This window comes from Haplochromis burtoni, unplaced genomic scaffold (genome assembly GCF_018398535.1).
Source record: "Haplochromis burtoni strain Fernald_Lab_line unplaced genomic scaffold, NCSU_Asbu1 Contig_1, whole genome shotgun sequence".
NCBI classification, from domain to species: Eukaryota; Metazoa; Chordata; class Actinopteri; order Cichliformes; family Cichlidae; genus Haplochromis; species Haplochromis burtoni.
The window spans coordinates 2,273,682-2,283,291 of NW_024582362.1; positions in this window are offsets into that span (position 1 = coordinate 2,273,682).

A 9,610-nucleotide genomic window follows, 5' to 3' on the forward strand; every position below is an offset into this window, starting at 1 on the left:
CTGGTGCAAATTACTGACCTCTGTCATCATTTTAGGTGGGGGAACTTGCACAATCGGTGGCTGACTAAATACTTTTTTGCCCCACTGTAACTATAATGTTTAATTATCTGGGCTAAAGAAAATACATTTATAGACTATATTTATGTGAAACATCTGTAGACTTACTGCATTTGTTTATTCTAACCATATATAATGCATATTACATGATGTAACACCAGCATGTGTAAAAACAGGGCTTTGATTTTGCCACCCGATTTGATTTCCGTGCCACCCTATGAACATTTCTCTAGATCCGCTTCTGAACATAGTGTTGAGCATCCACACACAAGGAGAATATACAAGAGAATATATACAAACTCCATGCATTCCTGCTCCAGAAAATGGTTTATTTCTTTAAATAAAACATGAAAGCTAAGTTGGACAGAGGCTTCTCCCCACTTCTCCCAGCCATACTGTAACAAGAAAAGACTGGATTTTATTTGCTGCTGAGCTCAATCTGATTCTTAAAACTATTTATCCTGAGGCATCAATGTGAGCAGGAGTTGGTGTAATTATTTCACAAAGCAAACCCTCAAGAGAAATCTTTCTCACCACATTGAGCCTCTGATAGTGTTAGCTCGCTGCTAGCGGCTGTCACTAGCTAGTATATTGAATCAGACAGTATGAGTGTTTACTGTAGTCATATATGAATGCCTGAAGTCTCTTTAGGTTTAGATTAGGGTGAAAACAGCTTTTTCTCTCATCTGCAGGCACTGCTAGACATCTCTGCGTCTATAGCACATAGTAAACGTTTTATATGATGGCTGCAGTATGCTAATAAAAAACACAGGTTGTCTGCAGTGCAGTCACTTTAGAGCATAAAGCACAAATGAGAGTCATCTTGACGTCTTTTAAAAGATATTGTTAGAGTGGACCAGTGACGCTGGTGATGTGTGCAGCATGAAGCATCTGAGCATCTATATAATCACAAACATGCTCTTTAGGAATATTTCTTGGGGGTGGGGGGGTTAAAAAAAATTGTTTTTAGAAAACAAAAATTACAAATAAAGTCTTACTAAATGGTGTGTTTTTTAGGATTTCTAAATTATGCCCTGAGAGGATTTCTAAAGGTAAATTTGCAGTGAGTCTGCTTCGTATTGAGCAACAGATGGGTTGTGACTCAAAGTTCAATGACCAAGTTTTCTTTTGAAGTTCCTCCCAGTTCTGATGATCCTGTAATACTGGATCATCAGACACTCGAAAAGGCAAGAAGAAAGAAGAGCTTGTGTTAAAGACCAGGAAGGATCTTATTTCTGTCCACAGTTTTCATTCTCCCACTAAAAAATTCACTTTCTGTACTGGTCCTCTGCTTCCTCAAAGACTGCTGTCACTTTCATTTCTCTGTCACCCCCTCGTTCCCACATGCTCTTATTTCTTTTTATACCCCCACTAAACCTGCCAAAATAGAGAAACTAAAAGTTTGGTGTTTTTTTCAGCTCACTTTAGCTTAAAGTTGGCACCTTCAGAAAAATAAGGGGCAGTGCTTGTGATTCACACCCCTCTAAGAACACAGCTGCTGATGATTTCAGGCTGATTCCCGTGTTTCGTCTCCTAGTGTTGCCAAACATGTGACAACGGCTGTGAAAGAGAAAATTATGTGGACATGTGTGTACAGTTTTGTGTTAACATATAGTGCAGAGTGTTTTGTATTAACTCGACTGAATCTGGTGGTTATTTGTAAGGCTATAGCCTGTTTACAGGTTATGTGCCAAGTTTTAATTCTTGGAGAGACTTTTTTTCATCCAACCTCGTAAAAAGAGAATATTACATTTGTAAATGAGACCATAATAAGGTTTGAGTTTATATACAAGAGAAAACTATAAACCATGTAGAATGTGAAACATAAGTTGATTTTAGTGAGCAAACAAACTCATTGCTATCCACCCAAAACACTAAGTGTGAAAATGTGACCTACAAACCAATGAGAGATGTTTTTTTATCTATACAGTTTTGCAGACATGTGACATTAACTTGTGGAAGAGACATGCCTGTCTACAAACAGTGTCCAGCTACTCTCAGAGCTGTAGAGAAACTGTGAAAAGTCCAACACAAAGTTGAAAAAGTAGACTTTGCCCTCAGAGTAAAAGGTGTATCTTTTGAAAATTGTTGGCTGCAGGTCTGAAGCCCAACTTTCACTTTGAAGGTGAATTTTCTCCATTTCTAGTTCAACCAGTTTCTTGTACAACCACTCAGCTAGTAGTTAGCGAGTATTTAAAGACCAACACGAAAAACGTTTGGTTACTAGCCTAACCTCAGTTCTGTGAAAGCCGAGTCAAGTGTCTCATTATGGGAAGTGCCCTCTGGAGGCAGCCTGCTAGCAACCAAAGCAATCAGATCAAGTTTTGGTGCAGCACCTTCTTTGCAACCAGTTTCGCCCCGTGAGAGCCAACAACCTCCAGGAACCACTGCCAACCAGTTGATAAATACACATTTTTCCATAAAAAAAACTATAAAAAACCTGAAAGCCATAAATTTCACACCCAAGCCTCAACTCTCATGGCCCAGTACCGGGCTGTGGCCCGGGGATTGGGGACCGCTGACCTAGAGGAACTGCAGGTCTTGTTACTTGTCCAATGAGTTCAGTTTTCAACCCCAGACGTTTCTGCTTGGCTAAATCCTGAAACCACAAAACACATTCCCTGAAAACAAAACCTAAACACAACATAATTGCAAGAACCACCACAACACATAAAGTTGAACCCGTCCAGTGAGTTCAGTGCAGAACTCTGCATACCCACTAAAATCATATTAATTATGAAGCAGGCAGAACGAACGGGAAAGAGTATAAAAAAGGAAAAGTACTTGTACTATAGATAAAGTTAAATTCATTATTCAGTTTATGTAAGGCCATTGTTTGCATCTATGGTATTAGCCCTGAAATGTAGGCACTAAAAGCAAAGTGAGGATCCTTTTAAAGATAAACCAATGAATAGTTTTTTTTAGCAGTTAACTTTGTATAAAGTACAACAAAGGCAACAGAAACATAAAACCTGTCAAATCAATTTGTAGTGTGAGCTCTTGTAGCCCCCTCACTTGCATAGTTTTTCAAGGTGGTTGGCAGGTAGCATCATTCTTCGGTTGATTTAGGCTGTCTCAGTGTTTTCTGTTTCTTCACGTAATCCCACACCGACTCTATGATGTAGAGATCAGTGTTTTACAGGTGTCATACCAGATGTTCCAGGACTCTTTGTTGTTAAATTAATAAATAAAATAAATATCGCTGCATGTTTAGAGTTGTTGCTGCAGAGCTGCAGGGGTGTCTGACAGGTATTTGATGTTGGATAGAAATCTGAAACACTCAAAGTGCTTACATTTTATTTTTTGCACAGTAGTGAATCGGTTGCTTGCTGTGGAGAGCCGTGTAATAGCTGCATACGACGGCAGGGTGATCACATAAATTTGCTCTTTTTACATAACACACGAGAAACATTTGGAATCAAATGTAACTTGGTTTGAAGGTGCATTTTAAAATTAATCCTCCTCATCCCTCATTATGTAAGACGGTTGCAAATTAATGCATATCTAGAAATACTGTCTCTCCTTGGAGAAGAACACTTGAGGTACACCACTTCAGGTGGCAGTAAGTGACAGGTAACTTGGAGTATTAATGTTTTAGCGTCAATAACCCTTATTTCCTTAATACATCACTTTTTCCTTCCAGTGCTGTAAATAGAAATTTTGCATATTGAGACTTTCCTTCCTTCATTTTCCCATACAAACAAATTACACTCATCAGTAAAGGTCAAATCTTTCATGGCCTTGTCTTCCCATCCCCTCCTAGTAAACCTTTCCTTTGGCTCCTGTGACTGCTTTAATGAAACACAAAAACATAAGAGAATCATCACCCGGCCTCCTGAAGCACTCTGTGTGATTTGGTTAAATAAACACTCACAGCAGAAACTGTGCGTGCAGAAGGTCTGAGCTGCGATCAAGCAGATCCCCGGATAGTAACAACTGCCGCATCAATAATGCAGACATGTCATTACTCTCAACAAATTTAAAGCTGCCAAGAAATAAAAAATGCCTTTTACCCTCCTGTCCTAGGTGTATTGTTTTTCGCCTTTGATTCATATGCGCGTCATAAAAAATCATATTTTAATATCGCCGGAAAAAATTCCACCCATTTTTCTTATTGTGAATTTCTTTTTTGCTGACTCAGAGAAAATAGTTTTGGGTTGCTTTTTTTAAAAAAAACCAAAACAACAAACACTTTTCCAAAGAAATATGACTTTGTGCCGACCCAGCAAACCTCTCCAGTCAACGTGACGACTGTATATTCCACAGCGCCTGTGGATGTGTGCGAGCACAGGCAAAGGATTGATGACCAAATTAAACGTGCATGTTGGGGGCAAAAAAATGGAACTCACCCATTAATTTATCTTTCTAAAATAGAGATTAACTGTCATTCATTATGATATGTTAAATAATCTCAGTATTTTCTGCTAGATTCAGGTGGAACTTGTGTATTCTGTCTCTGGCTTCACATTTTTCTGTGTTTTATCCTCAGTTACATTGACACAAAGGCATCTGCTGTGATGCTTATTCCAAGTGTCAGTACTGATAAATAATCAGAATTATAATATTTCTGACTATCTGAGTCAAAACTGAATCAAACTGAATCGGGACCTTATGAATCAGAATCGAATTGATTATAGAAATCAGTGACGATACCCAGTCCTAATCTGGGGTTTACAACAATAGAAATACACTTATTTGTGTCTTGGTAGTAGGAATGGTGCCAAAACCATTCCTGTGGACAAGAAGATTTATACAGTGTAAAAATCCTAATAATGAAGCGTGACATGCAGTCAGGCCTGCAAAGTATTGCAATATCAGCCAAACAGTACAATGCTGCATGTGTGGTAATAAGCTGAACATAAACCATTTTCGGATACAAGCAGACAGAAAACAGATTCCACACTTCTCCAAAACGAGAGTTAGTCTTTCTTTTGTATCACATCCCATTAAATTTACACAAGGCATCAGGACAGACAGTCATGAGGTGACTAAAGCAATAAGTCTGGAGCAATAATGTGTTATGACCTTCTTTCAATGTTTCAGCCTAACACTTATACATTATGATGTGCAGAGTTGTAGCCCTGATAAAATATTCACTCGGGGCATCCGACAGCAGGAGAAGGTCCTGGTTAATTTAGAACATGCTGGCTGATGACTTGTGTGTAAACTAATCCTGAAATACCTCAGGGAGCAGGTAAAGAATTTGGCTCCCTGTTTGATGAGCAATCCCTTATAGCAATATAGGGGTGAGGAGCAGGGCTGCTCCTTGCTCCTGGTCAAGGGTTACCATGGGGACGGAGAAGAGGGTTAAAAGGGACGATGAAGGCGCGTCTGTCTCGGTTCACGGTGTCCTGATTGTTTTTGATTGAAGGAAAACCGAGAAGATAAGCTGCCACTGTGGTGATACTGTGCCTGTGTCCATTTCAACAATAAGCCTGGTCACTTTTTCTTATTCTTAAAAAGAAAAACAAACATAAAAAACAATATTGAATTTGTCATAATAATAGATGTTTGTTTGCTAAATCTCATATTTAGCTCATAAAGCTCCACTGCTATGTGCTGTCATGTTTCTTAATTGCAAACTTATTTTATTTTTTTTAAACAAGTGTTCTTCAGTATCATAATAGCATTGACTTATACTAACCTTTAGATAGTAGCTCTTGTACTTGTTTCACACATCACATCCTAATGACTCTGGGGTCATAGACTGTAGATAAAGATGGGAGACACTGTGACGTCACGTGTTTGTTAATGAAAACCCTTTGTGAAGCCTAAAGCCACAACACTACAGGCTTACAGTCTAATGACAATCACATGCAGCTAGCTATGGAGCAACACTAACAGTGATTATAATTTACAAAATGAACTTCACTTTCAAAACTAGAGGCTGAGCCCATAAACTCAGCCACAAAGTGTTTACTGAGATCATCCTGGATGTATAGGCCTCTATCCGGTGTTGCTTTGTTTTTATTTGGGGGGTTGGCCATTAAAGGAACATAGTTTTGATGGACTTCTTCTTTGCCTTCACTTTTCAGACCGAGCGGCCTGTGTTTTATACATCTATATCATTTCAAATCATAGATGGTATGGAACAGTTGGACATAGTGAAAGTGGCATCAACAACATTTGTTGTTTACTTCTATTCTGAAGCCTTCATTTTAGCTTAATGGCCAAAAGTGAACATATTTCACCCAAAGCTAGCTAAACCTGGTTGGCAAATTGCATCCATAGACTATATAGGTGCAGTTGTTATTCAAAGAATGCCATATATTATACATTACTTTTTTTAAAGCGTTATTTAATTATTCGCTGGTGAAAGTAATTTGTTACTCTACTGGCATAATTACTAGTTAACAATACAAACCTAAGGCAAAGTAGGGGCAGCCACCTGCTGCAACTGGTTGGAGATGAGGGGAGGAAGACCAAACAACAGTCTACAGTCTCAATCCCTGTTCTAATCAGAAACACGAATATGATCTATTTTTTAGTGTTTAAGTTTGAATACAAAGCTGAAAACACAAAGCAAAATTGAAAATAATCTTAAAGAGACAATTTCTCCTGTTATTGGCAGAAACATGACTTCATAAGACCAGGCTCTGGCTGCTGGGCTGGGGTCAGCATATACTTATCTTTTTGCTAGCTTTGTACTAGCATGCTGTCTGTGCAGATGTTTGCATGAACCCCATTCACCTCATCCCTGCACACGTGCAGTAGGAAAAAGGGCATGTTTGCTGTTTTAGTTCCATCCTGCCATCATGATGAAGAACTTACAGTTATGATGTTACTTGTGATATGCAACTGTAATGTGATTACTGAATTTGTATTTGAAATGCTCCAAAAGGCACCAACACTACAAACATGACTGAGAGGTCTAGGACCAAGGTCAGCGACTCCAATTATCTGAGGTCAGAGCTAGCCAATTGTCTCAGGAGCTAGCTGTCAGCTGGAGACCACAAAAATGCACAACATTAAGGATGAAAACAATATAAATGTTTACAGAACTCACTCATTTATTAGCCATGAAGGATATAAGTAGCTACAGAGACTAAAACATTTTTATTGTGCAAGGCTCTAAACTTAGCTCTGCTGTAAACCTAGATATTTTAACATGAAAATCATGGGCACTGACTCACTTTTCAAGCCAGCCTCTAGAGGCCATTCAAGCAGCAGTTTTCACTCTTCTACACTGGTCTAATTTTTCAGCCCAAGAGGCTGTCGCTTAATGACTATCTGTTGACTTTGGACAATAAGCATTAATCAATAATTAATCAGTAAGAATGTGCCGGACATGGATTCATTTAACCTTATTTCTAAAAATGCTCAGAAGAGAAAACAGAGTCTAACGCTGTTACAGCAAAGTTGTGCTATTAGCCTGTGGAGCTAGGCTTTGTTTTCTGTAATGAGAATTCATACCACCCACTGCAACAGTGTGGTTTAGTAACATGTTTAAACAGAGAGATTACTGGAGCTCTTTGGCAAAAGATTATTAAGCTACATCAGGTTTTGGACAGTGAGTCAGACAATACAAGCTTGTTGTTTTAAGAATTAATAAAGAAAATAGAGAAAATCACCAGCCTTGTTCTTGAAAAACGAACTGGAGCTCTGAACAAATTGAGATAACGGGCTCCTGGGCACTGAAATGTAGGCCACCCACCTCTCTTTACACAGAAGCTAAGCAGGGAAAAAAATGTCTTTTTGTAATCATTCTGAATCCCCTTGTGCCTATTTTGCATCTCTCTGTAGTCATTTTGTGTCTCTTTGTAGTTGCGTTATCGGTCTCTTTGTAGTCATTTTGCATCCCTTTGAAAGTTGCTTGACTTTCCTACAGGAAACATTCAGAGCTTTTTAACTGGTTCAGGTGGCTCCTGGGCATGTGGCCAGTGGGCTTTTTCAGTAATCCACCCATGGCTCAGACAACCAAAGCTCTTTTTTTCAAACCAAAGATTTAAGCTCCCATTTCATTGTGGACACTGGTTTATATAAGTGACAAATGCAGTCACTGAAAAGACTCTAACAATACAATCCCCCACACATAAACCCCTCTGCTGGCCATCATTTCAACCACAATAACACCCCCCACACCACTGGCTTTATGAGACTTTGTCATAAAGCCATGTTGTTTCGCAAGGGCAGCTGAGCTCACTCCTTTTTCTTCTTCTTTTTTTTAAACGTTGCGCTGTCATGACAGCAGCTAACAATCCAGCTGCCGTGTGAAGTGTGAGATAAATGCTCTGCTCACGCTGCAGCCTTGTCCAGAAGAGTGGAGAGGAAGAAAGATACTTGTAGCGATCAAGCCTGAATGGTTCTCTCCATCTGTGTAATTGGTTGAAATGAGCTATGAGGACCACCTGCTGACTGTCATTCAGAGCTCTTTTACATGGAAACTGTGCCCAGTGTCAGAGAAAGAGGCACACAGGGAACGTTACCATCAGCCCTGCTCTGTAAAATTCCTCGGAGGAAATTAACTCCTGTGCATTACGAGATCGATTATATTGTGGTCGGTTTATCTTGGCTCTTACTTTATGTAACTAAATATCCACAGCGAATGTTTAAACTGCATTCGACTGAGATAACGGCTATTTAGATAAGTGCAAATTTAAAATTAAAGCGATTGTTATGTTGTGCAGCTTCTTTGCAGCATAGCCAGTTTAAAACAGCACCAGTCAACATTTAAGATAAGCTGTAATAAATTTACATAAATTGTAATAACTTTCCCAAGAGTTGGCGAAAACCAAAACCTCGCTTTAAAGCAACATGCCCAAACACCAGCTCATCCCTCAGTGTTTGACTATGCAGCACCATATTTTCCACTAAAAAAGACCCACAGTAAGTAAAGTAAAACTTTAATTTATAGCATTTTTTAAAAACACGACAACAAATAGTTACCCAAAAGCAAGTTTAAAAAGGCGAGTAGTTTTCAGCTGCTTATTGAAGATCTCAGGCTCAGAGGGAGAAAGCTCCAGAGTCTGGGGAGCACACTGATGCAAAACGTTCCCACAGCCAGCAGAGCCTGATCACATGACCCCAGAGACCTGCTGGGGATGTATGGATGTAAAAGTTCACTGATGATCGCTGGTGCTCATCCATGCAGAGACTAAATCAGAATCATACAGCGGATCCTGTAGTTAATAACAAGCCACTGCAACTGAATTACCAACTTTAATACACATCTTTACTGCTTCTATAGGAATTAAGAGGGTCAGTAGCAGCCAGGTGTTAATAATTGAGATCTTTTTAATAACTGATCATCAGCAAGTGTGAGCGCCTCTATAAAAGGAGAAGTCTTGGCAGTTTGCTGATCTGGAGTATTCAGACCACTGTGTTTGGGGGAAAAAACCCGGGCACCTTGCAGACTCGATCATTAACTCCTCTGCATATCAAAATAATACAGTGTGAGGCTGTCGGTCAGACATCTAAACTGTGGCTGAAAGTGGGTCATAGAACAGGACAATGATCCCAAACACAGCACGAATCTACAACAGAATGGCTTAAAAATAAAAGAATAAAAAGTGCTGCGGTCCATACCTCAACGTGACTGAAATGCTGTGGTGAG